At 44.7% G+C, this 19,810-nt stretch overlaps 1 pseudogene; it reads right to left on the bottom strand.

The window, feature by feature from the left end:
• The window catches only part of LOC102841073, a 94,046-nt pseudogene extending 83,770 nt beyond the window's left edge, over positions 1-10,276 (bottom strand).
• Between the last annotated feature and the right edge of the window lie 9,534 nt (positions 10,277-19,810).

Below are 19,810 nucleotides of genomic sequence, written 5' to 3'. Positions count from 1 at the left end.
GACAACTGACTGTTAATACATCTTCTGTGTTTGTTCCTCATGCAACACCTGTCTAGGGAATACAGAGGTGCCCTCCAATGTCTCACAAGAAGTCAGACACATACAAAGTATAATACTCCGCAGACTGTTTCACACACCAGGCCTAACGGGTATGTATCTGAACCGTTGCTATTGTTGAATACCATTGAGTCTGTCCTGACCCACAGCAACCCTGTCTGTACAAGGTTTCTGAGGAGCAGCTGGTGAGTCTGAAGAGCTGAAATGATGATAATGACCATATTCATAAAAGTCTAGCATTTACCAATGGCTTCCTGTGGACCAGACATACACATAAATCAGCCCATGGAATCTTGCCGTATGATGTTGTTCCTTCTATTTTACAGATGAGAACCTGAGGCCCAGAGTGGTTAGGTAACCTGTCCAAGGTCACACAGCTGATAAATGGAAAAGCATGGATGTAAACTCAGCAGCCCGATTTCAGAAGATTAATACCAGAAAGGATGAAACTCATTTGGGAAGTTTGCATGGAGCAGGTAGAATCTGGAAAGAGAAGAAGCAATCAGCTCTGCCCTTGCCCTGTCCTTTAGAGAATCATAAGTATCCATCAAAGGAGCTCTGGTAGCAGAGTAGTTATGAGTCAGGCTGCCAACCACTCATGGTTCAAAACTACCAGCCGTTTCGTGGTAGAAAGGTGAGGTTTTCTGCTCCTGTAAAGAATTATAGACTCAGAAACCCTATGCAGAGTGGCTATGAGTCAGAACCGACTCCACGGCACATCACCACCACCACCACCAAGTATCCATCAGCGTCCCTGTGCAGTGCAAAAAGTAAACACACTTGACTGCTAACTGAAAGGTTAGAAACTCCAGTCCATCTGGAGTCACCTGGAATGAAAGTCCTGGTGATCTGCTTCTGAAAAACCAGCCATTGAAAATCCTATGGACTTGGATCTGAACCCACTCCCATAACTCAACGCTCAGCCAAACAATGAACAGCCCTACAAGATGAACTAGAACACTCGAGAGGTACTCACTCCTTAGAACAATCAACCACGTGAGATCCAAAGGGCGGCATTTGTCCAGGGATACGAAAGAGATACAAAGGGTAAACACAGGGCGGAAGTGGGAAGAGCTTTGTTACATTGTGAAGATTGCAATCAATGTCATGAATCGAAATGTGTAAGAATTGTCAATGGGAAACCAATTTGCTCTGTAAGCCTTTACCCAAATCACAATAAAATGTTTTTTAAGAAAAAAAGAAAAACTGTGGAGCACAGTTTTACTCTGGCACACATGGGGTCACCATGAATTGGGGTTGACTCAATTTTTTTAAAGTATCCATCTCTGTGTTGATATAAGTTGCTACCTGTTGTTGTTTAGTGCCATCAAGTCAGTTCTAACTCAGAGCGACCCTGTATAGGGTTTCCAAGGAGCAAATGGTGGGTTTGAACCACCAACTTTGTGGTTAGCAGTCCAGTGCTGATCCTACAGCACCATACTAGAGGTAGTTCTAAATTAGGCAAAAGCAAACCGACAGGGGTCGGGGAGGGTGGAATATGGGGGAGGTGGTGAGGATAGCCCAGGTAGAGCCCAACCATGGTTGCATCCTGGTTCTGCCCCCTGCTCAGAAGTGTTGAGCAGGAAACAGTGCATAGAAAACCCTTAACCCAGCACCTGCAAGTAGTGTTGTTGTTGTTGTTGAGTGCCATGGAGTCTGTTGCGACTCATAGAGACACTGTATAGGGTTTCTGAGGAGCAGCGGGTGGGTTTGAACAGCCGACCTTGTGGATTGAAGCCCAGTGCTGATCCTACAGCGCCACACAGCTGCAGGTAGTGAGCCCTTGGTTAACGTCAGCAGTCACTGGTATCGTTCATGAATCACACACCCTCATTCGTGCCGACAAAGCACCTCTTTTTGTGCGCACCAGCTTGGGCATTTCTGCTGTGCTTGGCAGCTCCACATCCTTTACTGCCTCCACCGGTAGCCTATGCCTGGCTGCCTCATAACTGGGCCCATAAATCCTCACCCAGCACTTCCAAGGTGTCAGCCAACCCCTGGAAAATCCTGCCGAATTTACCAGATTCATCAGATTCATCTGATGAGGAAAGAAAGGGATCCGGCTGCCCACCTAGGATCTGCACTCAGAAGCCATAGCCTCCCTGGTGATAGCTCTTGATGGTTCAAGGACCTCAGAGGCTGGTTATTTGCACTCTGGTTAAGGGCCACAATAATGAGGCTCCTGGAGACTTGTAAATGAAGCTTTGAATCTGCCCTTGAGTGACAGGATGCCTCTGTTTGGGGGTGAAATTTTCTTTCTTCATTCTCTCCTTTTCATTTCTTCTACCTTGGCAGGAGAGTATGCACCGTGATGCTCCGAACACACACGTTGAATTTTAACTTGGGGGCACAGAGGAGTGACAGCCACGGCATTTCCCAATCTTTTTATTGTGTTTGGAACAATAGCCTGCTGTGTTCCAGAGCACACAAACTCGTCTCTATGGGGCACAGCGGACAAACGGAAAGTCTGGGCGGTGGGTGGTGCCGGCAGCCCCAGAGGCACAGAGGGGAGGAGGCCACCTAGGGGCAGTGCCTGCCTGTCTCCACTGACCTGCAGAGCACTCAGCTACCAACTTGTTGGCTCCTTTCTCCCTGGAACCCCCACCCAACCTCAAGCTCTGTAAATGTTCAACAACAGGAAAAGCTGTTAGCGTTCAGTCCATTGTAACTCACTGCGACCCCATGTGTTTGCTCCACAGTATTTTCTTGACTGTGATCTTTAAAGAAAGCAGTTTGCCACATGAGGTCGCCACAATTTGGGAGCCAACAGGGCAGCAGCTAAAAACATCCATCTTGATGGAAGCAAATCACCAGCCCTTTCTCTCATGACATCTCTGGGTTAGTTACCAATCTCCAGGCTAACAGTCAGGTGCTTCACTATTTGCACCACCCAGGAATCTATCCTCTTGTCTTTTGCTGAGACAAAAAAAGCACTTGAATCTTAAGCATGGAGCAATCTCAAATTATCAAAAGCTAGCGCTTTTATTTGTTCTAAGACCATGTGTGTTTGTGTATAGGAAAGAGAAAAAAATACATATTAAGGGCAAAAGAGGGTATTATATGAACTATCCAGAAAGATCTGGCATCTCTTGGCAGAGTGTGAATGCCCTTTAATTAAGTAATAAATTTGGAACCAAGGAAATGAGCATCAGAGAGAAACACTCTGTTTAATTACCCATTCATCTGTTTGGCTCCTCCAGCTGAATTACCCACTTCTGTGCCCCTGTTGCCAAGACACGCCAGCACATGGGCACTCAGGACAGAGGCTGCCCAAGCACAGATTCCAGCTTGGTTCCAAGTCTCCCCGTGTTGAGAGAGAGACCGGCAGGGAGGCAGGGAGGCAGTGACGGCACCGCGTAACAAGCTATAATTCCATCAAAGGGTTCTGGTGACCCTGTAAACCACCAGACATGACCGGAGTGGTTTGTCACCAGGACCCCAGTGGAATTCATTCAGAAGGCATTGTTGAAGATTTTCCCAATATGTGGCCAAAAAGAAAGAGGCTGTGTGTGTGTTTGTGTGTATGTATGTGTGTGTGTTCAAAGCAGTTGCTCTTCATTGTCAGAAACCCTGTGCTGCGATTAAGGAGCACACCCCAGCGGTGCTGACCCCAGTGAGACTCAGGGCTGTGTGGTGCGATCTGCTCTCCCCCACGGTGGATTCAGAGCCTGCAGAGGACAGAGCTGCTTCCCAGGGGGCAGGCTACCAAGCGGGTCCCAATGGCTTCAGGACTCTATTCCTGTGTCCTCGACAGAATAGAAAAACCTGGGGCTCAGGGTCTTGGTGTTGAACAGACCCTTGAAAAGCTGAAAAGCTTGGGGGGAACCAGGGACAGGGAAAGCTTGGATCCGTGTAAAACAGATGATTATAGGACCATCCTGTGGAGGCCATGGCTTTAGCGTCCTAGAGCACTTCCAGAACCCAGGAGAACAAAGTGAGGAGGCCTTGAAAGACGAAAGGTCAGAAACCAGAACATATTCTTCACGCCCCTAAGATGTCCACAGTGTCATCTTCTCCAGGTATTCCAGTTGTCTCCAGGGCTTTCTTGCTACAAAGAGGCTTTAGGGGAAGAGATGCTTATGGAAAAGACCAGATCTTTCCTGTCTTGGCCTCGGATACCTGAAATCTGGTCTCAGCAAGGGTTCTCGGTCACCAGCCAACCTTGCAAAGTGTCAAGAGAAAATGAATTCTAAACAGCAGAAGAGACTGCCTTCAAAATAAGCTTGACTTTTAAACAGTTAAGGCAAAGAAAGCATTTGGCAAAGGACAGTTCAAGTTTGGCCAAATCCGGGGCCTTTGAAAAATATCTGGAGACATTTCACCCAACCCAGAGTGAAGCAGGCAGGACCCAACTCTGGTCGTTGCCGGCTATTTACAGCTTGTTTCTTTCCCATGCAATTTTCTTCTATCTGCACGCTAAGCTCCTCTGACCCAGTCTGATTTCTGCAGCTGTTAAGCACAACTCTTCGCCTTCACAACCTGACAGGCATTTGGAGACTGTTCTGACCGGTGGTAGGAATGTGAGGGCCCCAGCTCCAGTCTGAACCCCCAAGGACCCTGGCCCATGTTCTAAGTGCTCCAAGATGCCAGGGGGCAGATACACACCAGATGCAGCGCATCAGCGTGCTCCCAGGCAGGGCCTGGCCAGGCGGTGTCCCTAGGAAAGAAGCGTCTTAGGAGGCCAAATGCCATGTGGTACCCAAACTCAGACAGAAAGGGAGAAAACTAGCACCGGGTATGCAGAAGAGGGTGAAATGGAGCTCGGGGCCTCTGAGAGGAGCCTCAACACCTAAGCCAGGAGATTTGGGTTCAAACCCCAGCCTTGCCCATTTCTCAGAGCTATGGGGTCTAGAGCCAGCTCCTTATCTGTAGGTACCCACTTAGAGGGTTCTTGTGGATGCTAAAGGAGTTGATGTGCATGGAGTTCTCTCAACTGGTCTTAACCACTTGCACTGCAGTTGATCCTGACTCGTGGCAACTCTGCATGTGTCAGAGTTGAACTGTGTGCCATGAAGTTTCCAATAGCTGACTGTCCTGAAGTAGCTAGCCAGGTCTTTTCTCCTAAGGCATGTCTGAGTAGAATTGCGCCTCCAGTCTTCTGGTTAGTAGTTGAGCATGTTTTATCATTTATACCATCCAGGGATCCCAGGAGTGAGTCTTCGTTAGGACCCCTCTTCCATCCTCTCCACCTTTTTTATCTTTCTGGATGGTCCATCCCCTCAACACTGTATCCATGTCTGCTTCCTTCCTGTGTCTCACAGCATCCCCCTGAGCCTTCCCATCTAGTAGTTCAGCAACTTCCCAGCCACACAAGGCCATGTTAGACCTTCACCCATAGGAGCTGGAGGTCACCCATTGGAAGCAAATTCTCCAGAGCCTGCCAATAGGTTAAGTCAATAAGGAAAATAAATCTTTGAGGGTGTGTCCAAGGTAGAAGGCCATTTCAGACTCCTGTGAACCTGCCTCACCTTTCAGGTATCGAGATCCTAGAAACCATGTTGTTCACTTTGTACTCCAACAGTGTGGCCAAACCTGGAAGGAGAAGAGAAGAGTTTAGACCATGAAAGGGTCTGTTCACCCATACCATATACCCTATAAGCAATGATGACCCCATTCTACCTCTGCTACTCCACTGCAAAAAATGAGGGTTGGCGTGTTAAAGCCTTCAGGGGAAGAATTTCTCTAAGAGTATCCACACATTCTCTTCTTATTATCTTTTAGTTTGTTCCACTTCACAAGACAACTAACAGAAAACATCAAGGAATAAAAGAGCAATGCACTCGCTGGTATATGGGTTTCCAGATGCCCCAATGTGCTGCTTTGCTCACCAAAGCAATCTTCCCCAGCTGCCAAAGTCCCTCTTGAGGGATGGGGGTGATGAACCCCCGTGGAGACTGGGGTAACATAGAACGTGAGGACCTTAGAACTAGGTCTCACAAAGAATCCTGTCCTGGACCACAGTTTTGGTCTCATTTCCTTCCCGTTGCCCAGTCTATGGCAAGTTGCAGGTACATCTGTTCCGAATCTCAGCCTCTTGCCTTTGATGCCTCTGTCGGGACCTCTCAGATGTTCCATTAGACTCCATAGCCTTGGACAGCCGTGCCTCGGACAACACACTGGCTCCTCTGGCTAAAGACCTCAAGTTAACTTAATGGACTAAACAGGGAACCATTTCTATATGATTAATTAATTAGGGCCCTACTAGGAAGGATAATAATATAATCACGTAAATAAGACTGGAAGGCCTAGCTGCCTGTCTATAAAAAGAATATCAAGAATAGCACAATAGGAAGACATTCAAGATGGGAGGAAGCCGAGAGTGGTAGACGCAGCTCTGGCTTTGTTGTTGTTGTTAAGTGGCGTCGAGTCTGTTCAGATTTATAGCGATCCTGTATAGGGTTTCTAAGGAGTGGCTGGTGAGTTTAAACCTCCAACTTTGAGGTTCAAACCAACCTTGTGGTCCAGTGCTTATCCTTTAGGGTTCACGTTCAGGTAACAAAAGAGCATTTCTTCCTTTGTAAGATGGGAGGATTCGTGAGGATTTGTCAGGTGGAAAGTCAATAGCTGCAGTGTATGATAAGTACCTGAGACAAACTATGCTTAAAATACAGGGGAAAGATCATTGCTCCAGAAATTCCAGCACAGGAGTTGGTACTGAAAATAGAAATGTAAGTAAGTGGAATAGATTCCCGAATGTGACCCATTTTGTTTTATTGATAAATGTCTTACTATTTGATTCCATTTTCATCTACATACTCGCCTCGAGTGCTTTGAAAAGAAGTAGGATAACTCTTTAAATCAAGGTAAATTAAAGTTCCAGCAAGAATCATTTTGGTTGATGACAAATGAGTAAAGATAGGTCAGGGAGCGCAGTGGCTCTGTAAGATAAGCACGGGACTGTGAACCACAAGGTTGGCAGTTCGAACCTACCAGCTGCTCTGTGAGAAAAAGATGAGGCTTTCTGCTCCAGAAAAGATGTATAGCCTCGGAAACTCTACACAGGGTCACTATGGGTCAGAAGTGACTCAATGGCACTAAAACAACGAAGTGGAATTTCTGGTTGGTGTTTGCATTTGTGGACGTTGGTGGTTAGTTGAATGTCTGGAAACTTCTCAGTGTCCCTCCATTCCTCGCCCATGTCTCTCACTTCCCCTTACTGTTCCCTTTCCCCCAACTCTTTGAACCATCCCATCATCCAAGGTCTCCCCATTTCCCATGTCCTGGAGTTGGTGACCCATTCCTTCAAAGCTTTGTTACATAATCTTTTCATCAAAATGCAAACCTTTTTTGGTGAAGACCAAGATAGTAAATCTGTCACATCTACTCAAGCCTTTCTAGCATCAAAGCAGCCATAAACCATACACATGGCTGTGTTCCAATAAAACTTTATTGACAAAAAACAAGTGGAGGGCCCCATTTGGTTCAAAAGTCTATATGGAGTTCTCAGGTGTTAGTGGATTATAACAGTCATAGATATCTGGAGGTTCAGTCCCTGTTCTTCTTAGGCTGTCACCCTAAGTTATGATTAACGGGGGACATTTTAGGCAGAGGAAAACTCCAGAATAAAAACACTTGAAACATGAGTGCTTTTTAGTGTCTCTCACTCACAACACCTGCCCCATAAAACCCACCACACCCTGTCAATCTATCTTGTTGGTATGTTCAGATTGTAGAAAGACCCCAAGCTTTAACTAGAACAGTGGTTCTCAAGCTTGAGAGTACAGCAGAATCAACCACAATCTATTGAGCCCACTCCCAGAGTTTCTGAACCAGTAGGTGACTGCCTGCCAGGGGGTATTTGTGCAGCTTGTTCACATATCACACTTTGGGACCCAGTGGCCTAGATGTTAAAAACCTAAGGTATACTGCCACCTAGTGGATGACACATAGTATTACCCTATGTCTACTATTCATCTGATTTTAAAGTGTATAAAAAATGACACATGTTTTGTCATGGCGAAAAATCAAATTCACAGAACTAATTTGTCATCCGTATACTTGGGATTCCATAACCATATTCTAAGCTTCTTTAAAAGATTGAGGTGTCACATTATTTACAACAACATGGCAGTGATTTTAAATCAGCTTAAAACAGAAACAGATTATTTTCCACCAAGGGAAAAACACTTTAAATATCTAAATAAAATAAAACCGCTTCTGGCTCTCTTCTCTGGCCACTCTCCCATCGCCAGATGCACATACCTCTCCTGAGAACTAAAATCCACACCCGGCTCTAACCCACCCTATGAACCCCTCTCCAAAACCCCAAAACCAAACCCACGGCCATCTAGTGGATTCTGAGTCACCATGGCCTTGTAGTACAGAGAGGATATGCTCTGTGGGGTCTCCAAGGCTGTAGATCTGTACGGATGCAGACTGCCACATCTTTCTCCCAAGGAATTGGTGGGTTCCAGCAGTCAAGTGCTTAGCCACCACACCACCAGGATTTCTGGCTGAACCACTCCAGCCTGGTGCAATTTATAAAATTCACCAAGACGCTGGTCAAAATGTGGCTGCTGCAAACCCCGGAGCTTACACTCTGCACAGCGATCGGATTTTCAGAAGTAGATAGGCAGGACTTTCTTGTGCAGCACCTCTGGACAAATGCAAACCTCCAGTCTTCTGATCAGCAGATGAACATGTTAACAGTTTGCATTACCTTGGGACCCAGGAATGGTGGTTTAAAAAAAAAAAAAAAAAAAAAATTTCTTTGAGTCAATTCTGTCTCATGGTGACCCCATGTGTTAGAGTAGAATTGCTCCATGGGGCTTTCTTGTCTATAGTCTTTACAGAAGCAGACCTCCTTCTTTAGAGATGCTTGTTGGGCTCAAACCGCCCAGTGCTTAACTGGATGCACCACCATGGCTCCTTTTTAAGTCAAGTTCAAACCATTTGTACCAACCAGGGTCCTTGGCTCTGATAGAAGGCCACTGGGCAGATACTTGCCACACCTGGCAGAGAAAATGTGAAATTCATGTTCTAATCTCTAGCTTTCACTTCTCACATCATATTTACATTTACTCTGACTTGTCACTGGCTTCCACTCTACTAGCATGACCTCGGAGGTATGGCAAGTGCGGTTCCAGACAACCACAAAAAAGCGATTATCACAATAAATCAAGGTGCACACTTTTTTTTTTTTTTTTTGGTTTCCTAGTGCATATAAATAAGGAGCTCTGGTAACGTAGTGGTTACGAATCGGGCTGCCCACCTTAAGATCAGCAGTTCGAAACTACCAGCTGCTCTGCAGGAGAAAGATGAGGCTTTCTGCTCCCGTAAAGATGTACAGCCTCAGAAACCCTGTATAGGGTCACTATGGGTCGGAACTGACTAGACGGCACTTAACAACAACAACAAGTGCATATAAAAGTTATGTTTGCCCTGGTGCTGTGGGATAAAGCACTGGACCATAAGGTTGGTTTGAACCACAAGGTGAGCAGTTCAAACTCACCAGCTGCTCCTTAGAAACCCTATACAGGGTTGCTATATGTCAGAACTTACTTGACGGCACTTAACAATAGCAACAACATAGTGTATTAGAAGGAGCTTTCGTAGTATAGTGGGTTACAAGTTGGGCTGCTAACCTCAAGGTCAGCAATTCAAATCTACCAGACAAGACTCTCCAAGGGAGAAAGATGACACTTTCTGCTCCCATAAAGATTTGTCATCTTGCAAACCCTATACAGGGACTCTGTGAGTCGCAATGTTCTAAGTGACACACAACCACCACCACCAGAGTGTATTAGGGGTCCTGGTGTAGCACTATAAGGATAAGCACTGGACTGCTAATCACAAACCCACCAGTTACTCCTTGGAAACTCTCTACAGGTTGCAATGAGTCAGAACCGACTCAAAGGCACTTAACAACAACAGTGTATAAAGTGTGCAATAACATGTTGAAAATCTTGAGAGAATCGCCAAAATGTGGCAGAGACAAGAGTGAGTACATGCTGTGGGAAATGGTACCAATAGACTTGCTCCGTGTCGGATTGCCACAAACCTTCAAATCATAAAACAAAACAAAAAACAAAACAGTATCTACAAAGCACCATAAAGCGAAGCATGATAAAACGAGGTATGCCTGCATATCCAAGGTTTTCACATGGCACTTTGTATTTTCCCATGAAAACTGCATTCCTCCATCGCAGCCAAACACCTGGGTCTCTCCATTCAGCACAGAATAAAGCCATCACCCACTGCAGATGCCTCGGGATTCCATGCTGGCAGGCTGCTGGATTTTTGTCAGCAAGGGGAAACATATCAACACCATGCTGCAAAGGATGGCGTGGTACCAGAAGAACGGAAATGACAGGGACTGGAACAGTTTTTGATGCCAACAGTATATATTTGATCCCCAGATGTGATGCAGCTGACAGTTAATTAGTTTGACTTAGATCTGCACAGATCTCCCCCTCCCCGCCCACCCACGCCCCTCCCCCCCAACATACACACACACATGCTGCGGGCATGCTAGTGTGAAAATGTGTCTGCCTGGAGTTCTGCTTTGATTTCAAATTCTCTGGAATGAATACACTTGGCACCCCTGAGAACTATGGAGTCCCGGCACGTGGAACATCTGGGAAGGCAGTCTTTTTCCTTCCAGCTTGACCCCAGAGCAGGTAATAAAGTGGCTCTCTTTGTTCAAGTGACTGCTGCCCACCTAACAAAGCTGGGAAAGATTGGTCAGCTTGGTGTTTCAGAGGATGAGGCCATCATTAACAGCAAACCTCAGTGGTTCAGAGGTACTAGATGTGAATTCTGTGGCTACTAATGAAACACCAATTGTGATCCATTAGCTGGTGAGCTGTTTGTATGTAATGAGAAAGACTTGTGGAGCAAGATAGGAGCCTGAGCTAACACACACACTCAACCAGAAACCACTCCTGCCTGCCCAACAACCCTTCTTCCTTGCTGATCAAATTCAAACATTACGGCTACCAGGACAGTGGACATCAAGATCTCCTCTAAGTACTGAGAACTAGAGTTCCCACTTATGGAGCCCTACTATGTGCTATAAACAGAGGAGAGATTGACATGGCCAAAGATTTCATTTTACTTGGATCCACAACCCACATTCATGAAAGCAGCAGTCAAGAAATCCAATTGCATTAGGCAATTCTGCTGCAAAAGACCTCTTTAAAGTGTTAAAGAGAAAAATCTGTTTGTGCACTAAGGTGCACCTGACCCAAGCCACGGTGTTTTCAGTCACTTCATATGCATGTGAGAGTTGCACAATGATTAAGGAAGGACGTAGAAGAATCAAAGCCTTTGAATTATGGTATTAGAGAAGAATATTGAAAGCACTGTCAGAAGAACAAACACATCCATTTTGGAAGAAGTACAGCCAGATTAAGGAGCTCTCGTAGCATAGTGGTTACGAATCAGGCTGCAAACCACAAGGTCAGCAGGTCGAAACTACTAGCTCTTCCAAGGGAGAAAGATGAGGCTTTCTGCTCCCGTAAAGATTTACAGCCTCGGAAACCCTGTATAGGGTCGCTATGAGTCAGAACCGACTTCATGGCACATAACAACAACAACACAGCCAGATTGCTCCTTAGAAGGGATGATGGTGAGACTTCTTCTCTTGTACTTTGGACATGTTGTCAAGAAGGACCAATCTCTGGAGGAGGACATTATGCATGGTAAAGTGGAGGGTCAGCGGAAAAGAGGAAGACCCCCAACGAGATGGACCGACACATTTGTAACAACAATAGGCTCAAACATAACAGTTATAAGAATGATGCAGGACCAGGTGGTGCTTTGTTCTGTTGTGCATAACACCTGGCACTTAACAACAACCACAACCTCTTATGTGCTAGACATGATTAGAAGCACATCTAACCCGATGTTGCTGTTAACTAGCATTGAGTGATTCCTACTCATGTTAACTGTTATGGATTGAACTGTGTTCCCCAAAAGATGTGTTATAAACCCTAACCCTTATACATGTGCTTAGTGGCACTGTAGGATAAGCAATGAACTGCTAACCACAATGTTGGTGGCTCAAAACCACCAGCCACTTCTTGGAAACCCTGTTAGGGTCACTATGAGCCACAACTGACTCGATGGTACTTAACAACAACAATGCTGTTGTTGTTAAGTACTGTGGAGTTGGTTCTGACCCATAGCGACCCTACACAGGGTTTCTGAGGCTGTAAATCTTTACAGGAGCAGAAAGCCTTATCTTTCTCCCACAGAATGGCTGGTAGTTTTGAACTGCCGACATGGAGGTTAGCAACCTGATTCATAACCACTACACTACCAGAGCTCCTTAACAACAGCAATAGAAGTAGCTATTATTACCTCCATTTCACAGATGAGGAATCTGAGACTTACCCACACAAAATAAATTGCCCACATCAAGCAGGTAGTAAGAGGGGGAGTTCAGATTTGACCCTAGAATTTTGTCTTCAAAGCCCATGCTCTTAACCATTGTTCCATCTGACTTGATGAGTTGGGCTTTGTCAAAGCCACTCATGACAATTCCAAATGCTGCTGATTCTCTAGAGAAGAGTATGCACGGCCTTACTCTGCTGAAGTTGAATTACACCTCCAGCCCTTGCCATGCTTTATGGGAGACTGAGTGGACCTCACTTACTGTCCCCAAGTTTCTGCTCAGATGTCACTTTCTCCCTGGAGCCTACTCTAACCACTTTAGTGAAAAGTATCCTTTCCCCTCCTCCAGAACTTCTCAGCCCCTTACCTTGTTCTGCTTTTTTTGTTTAGCCGGAGCACTTACCACTTCCAACTTGGTATAAAATCCCCACTCCGGGCAGCCGTATGGGACAAAATAAAACTGCTCCTTAGCGTGTCCAAGTCCATCATCGTTTTGGTAACAGACCTACTCATCTTTCCCCTGTGGTTTCTAACCTGACGAGTTCAAACTGCCCACCTTGCAGTTAGCAACCCAGGGCTTCACCCACTACACCACCAGAGCTCCTTCAACATGCTGCTGTTGTTGTTGTTGTTAAATGCCATCAAGTCAGTTCTGACACATAGCAACCCTGTATAGGGTTTCTGAGGAGCAGCTGGTGGGTTTGAACCTTACATTAGCAGTCCAGTGCTTATCCTACAGCACTACACCAGGACCGCATAGCTTTACTGAGATGTATTTTGCAAGCCATAAAATTCACCCATTTAAAGTACAGTTTGGTGGGATTTGAGTATATTCGCAGAGTAGTACAACCATCACCACAATATAATGCTCGAACATCTTCATCCCCTTGAGAAGAGAGCTTGTGTCCACTAGCAGTAACTCCTAACTGCTCACTGTCCCCTCTCCTAATACTCACTAATCTACTTTCTGTCTCTGTGGATCTGACTAGTCCGTACATTTCACAGGAACAGAATCATACACTATGTGGTTTCTTGTGTCTGGCTTCTTTCACTTAGCTTAATGGCTTCGAGGTTCATCCTTGTTTGTAGCAGACTTCACTCCTTTTCATTGCAATCACATCCCATTATATGAAGATACTACATTTTACTTATACATTCATCAGTTGGTGGGCATTTGGGTTGTTTCCAGTTTGGGGCTATTATGACTAATGCTGCTATAAACAGTAAGTTTTTAGTGGAAATAGGTTTTTGATTCTCTTGAGTATATATCTAGGAGTGAATTCTATGATAACTCTGTTTAATCTTTGAGGAACCACCAAAATGCTTTCCAAAGCAACTGCACCTTTTATATCCCTACCAGTAGTGTATGAAGGAGCTCTGATAGCGTAGTGGTTACAAATCGGGCTGCAAACCTTAAGGTCAGCAGTTCGAAACTACCAGCTGTTCCGCGGAAAAAGATGAGGCATTCTGCTCCCGTAAAGATTTACAGCCTCGGAAACCCTGTACAGGGTCGCTTTGGGTCGGAATCGACTCGACAGCACTTAACAACAACACAACAACAACCAGTAGTGTATGAGGGCTTCAGTTTCTCCACATCCTCGCCAACACTTGCTGTTATCTGTCTTTTTTTTAAGTTTTTATTGTGAATTGAGAGAAAGTTTACAGGGCAAATCATCAGTTCTACATTCAACAAATCATACACTTTGTTTCATTACAATGGTTATAATCCCATCCGTGTACCATCACTTAACATTCTCTCTATATATTCATTTTAGCTCTTTTTTTTTTTTTAAACACTCAGGCATATATAATAATTTGCATCTCCAAAGGGCACATTCTGCAAGTCTGCCTCCTGGCCCCCAGCTCTCAGTCCCTCTCTTTCCATGAATCTGGAGTTCTCAGCTGCTCCCTCTCTCCATGTCCCCATCTCTGCCTCCATCTCTGGTGTCACTGCTTCCCTGGATAAGGTTCCGCATTTCGTTTGTGCTCTTCTCCCTTGATGGTCCTAGGGTCTTCCTGGACAGTACAATTAACTATCTGTCTTTTTTATTCTAGCAATCCTGGTGGGTGTGAAGTGGCAAATCATGGTGGTTCTGTTTTGCATTCTCAGATGTCTAATGATGCTGAGCATCTGTCCAGGTTCTCACTGGTCATTTGCATATCTTTCTTGGAGAAATGTAAGATATCCACTTAATCTTACTCATACAGGCTAAATCAGCTGAAAACTTTGTGAGATTGCATTATGAAACCAAAATTCTTCTTCCCCTATTATTAAAACTTTATGAACTCACATACTACTGATTCAGATGTCTTTATGCATATCAAAAGGAACCTGTGTCACAAACGGGTAAGCACTTGACTGCTAACTGAAAGATCATATCCATGTCAGTGGTTCCGACCCACCAACCACTCTGCAGGAGATATACTGGGCAGTCAGCTTCCGTAAAGATTTACAAACTTGGAACTTCTATGGGCAGCTTTACACTGGTCCATAGGGTCTCTGTGAGTGGGAATTGGCTTGATGACAGTGGCCTTGGTTTGGGGTATATATAGCAAAGAAACCCGGGTATGGCACTGTAGGATAAGCACTGGACTGCTAACCTCAAGGTCGGCAGTTCCAACCTACCAAGCACTCCTAGGAACACGATACAGGGTCATTGTGAGTTGGATCTGACTCATGACGCTATAATACGCATAACAAAGGAAAAGATAATCCTGTTTCCAGCCTGGTGGCACTGGAGGGTAAGCACTAGACTGTTAGCCACAAAGTCAGTTGCTAAATATATAAAAATTCACCAGTCTATATACTCTAGATTTATTATGGGGTCCTAGTGGCACTGTAAGATAAGCACTGGACTGCTAAACACAAGGTTAGCAGTTCAAATCTACCAGTTGCTCCCTGGGAGAAAGATGAAGCTTTCTGTTCCTGTAAGGATTTACAGCCTTGGAAACCCTATGCAGGGACACTATGAGTTGGAATCAATTTGGTGGCAGTTGGCTTGATTTTTTGTTTGGTTTGTAAAGATGAGGCTTTCTGCTCCCGTAAAGATTTACAGCCTTGGAAACCCTGTACAGGGTCGCTATGAGTCAGGACCAACTCCATGGCACATAACAACAACAACAACAACATGTAAGTCATAAGGAGCTCTGATAGCGTAGTGGTTACGAATCTGGCTGTGAACTGCAAGGTCAGCAGTTTGAAACCACCAGCTGCTCCGCGGAAGAAAGATGAGGCTTTCTGCTCCCGTAAAGATTTACAGCCTCAGAAACCCTGTTCAGGGTCGCTGTGGGTCGGAACCAATTAGATGGCACTTAACAACAACAACAATATTAAGTTATGCTTCAATTTTTTAAAAGGTGTTTAAGCTCGTCCTATGATTCTCATACTTTAGGATTTTATGTTGTTGTTAAGTGCTGTAGAGTCAGTTCTAACTCATGTTGTTGTCAGGTGCCATCAAGTCAGAACCGACTCATAGCAACCCCATACACAGCAGAACGAAACAATGTCTGATCCTGGGCCAACCTCACTACCGCTGCCACACTTGAGTCCATCAATGATGTCACCTGGCCAGTCCATCTCGTTAGGGGTCTTCCTGTTTTTCTCTGACCCTCCACCTTACCCAGAATGACATCCTTCTCCAGCGACTGTTCTCTCCGGACAATATGTCCAAAGTATGAGAGACAAAGCTTAGCCATCCTGGCCTCCAAGGAGAACTCTGGCTTCACTTCTTCCAAAATAGATCTATTGGTTCTTTTGGCAGTCCATGGAACTTTCAGTATTCTCCTCCAACACCACAACTCAAAGGCATCAATTTTTCTACGATCTTCCTTATTCACTGTCCAGCTTTCACATCCATATGAGGCTATTGAAAACTCCATGGCCTGGGTCAGGCGCACCTTAGTCCTCAAGCTGACATCTCTGCTCTTCAATACTTTAAACTCGTAGTGACCCTGTATAGGGTTTCTGCAGCGTGACTGGTGGGTTTGAACCACTGACTTCGCCGCTAGCAGTCCAGTGCTTATTCTACAGCACCACACCAGAATTCCATGCTCCCCGCCGCCCACCTTGCCCTACCTCCTGCATCTGTGGTATGCAGATGATACAACCTTGCTTGCTGAAAGTGAAAAGGACTTAAAACATTTCCTGATGAAGATCAAAGAGTACAGCCTTGGGTATGGATTGCATCTCAATGTCAAGAAAACAAAACTCTTCAGCACTGGACCAATAAGCAACATTCTTATTAATGGAGAAAAGATTGAAGTTGTCAAGGACTTCATTCTTCTTGGATCAACTATCAACACTCACGGAAGCAGCAGTCAAGAGATCAAAGGACTTATTGTATTAGGCTAATCTGCTGCACAAAACCTTTTTAAAGTGTTAAAGAGCAAAGATGTCAGCTTGAAGACTAAGGTGTGCCTGACCCAAGCCATGGTATTTTCAATCACCTCATATGCTTGCAAAAGCTGGACAGTGAATAAGGAAGACCATAGAAGAATTGATGCTTTTTGAGTTATGGTGTTGGAGGAGAATACTAAAAGTCCCATGGGTTGCCAAAAGAACCAACAGATCCGTGTTGAAAGAAGTGCAGTCAGAGTGCTCCTTGGAGGCCAAGATGGCCAAACTTCGTCTCTCATACTTCGAACATATTGTCAGGAGGGGCCAGTCACTGAAGAAGGATATCATGTTTGGTAAGGTGGAGGGTCAGAGCAAATGAGGAAGACCCCCAATGAGATGGATTGGCAAAGTGGCAGCACTGATGGACTCAAGCGTGGCAACAATAGTGAGGTTGGCCCAGGATCGGGCAGTGTTTCATTCTGCTGTGCATAAGGTTGCTATGGGTTGGTACCAACTCGATGGCACCTAACAACAACAACAATTTTCTACAATGACTGTGTTGTTGATGTGTGCCATCAAGTCGGTTCTGACTCAGAGTGACCCTGGTGAGTTTGAATTGCCAACCTTGTGGTTCAAACTGACCTTATGGTCCAGTGCTTTATCCCACAGCACCACACCAGGGCTCGCGTAACTAGGAAAATAATTTCTTTCTTGAGTTTGAAAAATACAAGTGTACCAAAAATATCCCCTGACGTCTTCTTTAAACTAAACAGCAGTCTAGCTAACTAGTAAAACCTATCTGCCATGAACATTACACTTGACTAAAGAGCTATCTATCTAATGTGGTTGTTCTGTAGGATAATCACTGGACTATGAACCACAAGATCAACAGTCCAAGCCCACCAGTCACTCTGCTGAAGAAAGATGAGACTTTCTGTTCCCACAAAGATTTACAGCCTTGGAATCCCTATTCAGAGCTGGAACTGACTCCATGGCACTAAACAACAGCAAATAGAATCCAACTGGTTACAGCAACTCAAGAGGTTAGATGGTTATTTTATCTCAACAGAGGAGGAAGAAATCGGGAAAGGGCAGTAAGAATGTCAGCACAATTTGAAAACTGTAATCCATGTCACTGACATGTTCACGGAGAACTGGCTGGATTCATATATGCTTTGCTGTATATAGCCTTAATAAGGAGCTCTGGTAGCGTAGTAGTTATGAATCAGGCTGCGAACCTCAAGGTCAACAGACAGGTTGAAGCTATCAGCTGTTCTGTGGGAGAAAAATGAGGCTTTCTGCTCCCATAAAGATTTACAGCCTCGGAAACCCTGTACAGGGTCACTATGGGTCAGAACCGACTCCATGGTACTTAACAACAACAACATATAGTCTTAATACAAAGGAAAAGAATACAAGACTGACTTTGAAAGTCTGTCCCACAGACTACCACAAGGAAGCAATATACAGTAGCTACAGCTGCTTTGGGTTTTAATGGACCATTGTTAAGTTGGTTCAGACTCAAATCCATCCTGTATAAGGTTTCTGAGGAGTGGCTGGTGGGTTTGAACAGCAACCTCTCAGTTAGAAGCTCAGTGTTGATCCTGCAGTACCACACCAGGACTTCCATGGATCATTGTTCTTGAGTGCTGTTTCCAGAGTTTCCAGCCTACTGATGCTAAAGCAAATGAGAAAGATGAGGATGTAAAAGAACTGAACAGAAAATTTCAAAGGGCAGCTCAAAGAGACAAAGCCAAAAAAAAGAAATGTGCAAAGACGTGAAATTGGAAAATCAAAAGGAAAGAGAACATGCTCAGCTTTTCTCAAGCTGAGGGAACTGAAGAAAAAATGCAAGCCTCGACTTGCAATATTGAAGAATTCTCTGAGCAAAATATTGAATGATGCAGAAAGCATCAAAAGAAGATGGAAAGAAGACACCGAGTCACTATACCAAAAAGAAATGGAAGTCGGAAAAGGAGGCTGAGAATGACTGGACCGTTCAATTGTTTCAAGAGGAAGCATATGATTAAGAGTCAGTGGTACTGAAGGAAGAAGTCCAAGGTACACTGAGGGCATTGGCAAAGAACAAGGCTCTGGGAACTGATGCAATGCAAATTGAAATCTTTCAACAAACTGGTACAGCACTAGTTGTTGTTGTTAAGTGCCGTTGAGTCGACTCCAACCCATAGCGACCCTGCATAGGGTTTCCAAGGAGCAGCTGGTGAGCTTGAACCGCCAACCTTGCAGTTCAAATGGCTTTGCAATCTGGCGCATTAACCCACAGAGCCACACCAGAACTCCAGGCGCAGCACTAGAGGCACTCACTTATATATGCCAAGAAATTCGCAAGACCTGGCCAACTGATTAGAAGAGATTCATATATTTATAGCCCATTCCAATAAAGGTGACCCAATCAAAGGTGGAAATCATCTGACAATATCATTGATATCACATGCAAGTAAATTTTTACTAAAGACAATTCAAAAATTATTGAAACAGTACATTGACAAGGAACTACCAAAGGTTCAAGCCAAATTCAGACAAAGACATAGAATGAGGGATTCAGATGGATCTTGACTGAAAGCAAAGAATGCCAGAAAGATGTTTACCTGTGCTTTATTGACTACGCAAAGGCATTTGATTGTGTGGATCATGACAAGCTATAGACAACACTGTAAAAAAATGTGTATTCTGGAACCCTTAATTGTGCTCATGAGAAACCTACACATAAACAAAGAAACTGCTGTTCAAATAGAACAAGGGGGCACAGAATGGTTTAAAATCAGAAAAGGCGTGTGCCAGGGTTGTATTCTTCCACCACGCTAATTCAATCTGTATGCTGAGCTTTTAATCTAAGAAGCTGGGTTATATGAAGAAAAATGTGGCATCAGGATTGGAGGAAGACTCATTAACAACCTGAGATATGCAGATGATACAACTTTGCTTGCTGAAAGCGATGAGGACTTAAAATACTAATGAAGATCAAAGATCACAACCTTCGGTATGGGTTGCACTTCAAAGAAAACAAAAATATTCACTACTTGTTCAATAAATAACATCATGACAAACGGAGAAAAGATT

This window comes from Chrysochloris asiatica, unplaced genomic scaffold, assembly GCF_000296735.1.
Source record: "Chrysochloris asiatica unplaced genomic scaffold, ChrAsi1.0 scaffold00047, whole genome shotgun sequence".
Taxonomy (NCBI): Eukaryota; Metazoa; Chordata; class Mammalia; order Afrosoricida; family Chrysochloridae; genus Chrysochloris; species Chrysochloris asiatica.
The sequence above is the reverse complement of the archived record's forward strand: the minus strand, read 5'-3'. Positions and strand labels throughout refer to the sequence as shown.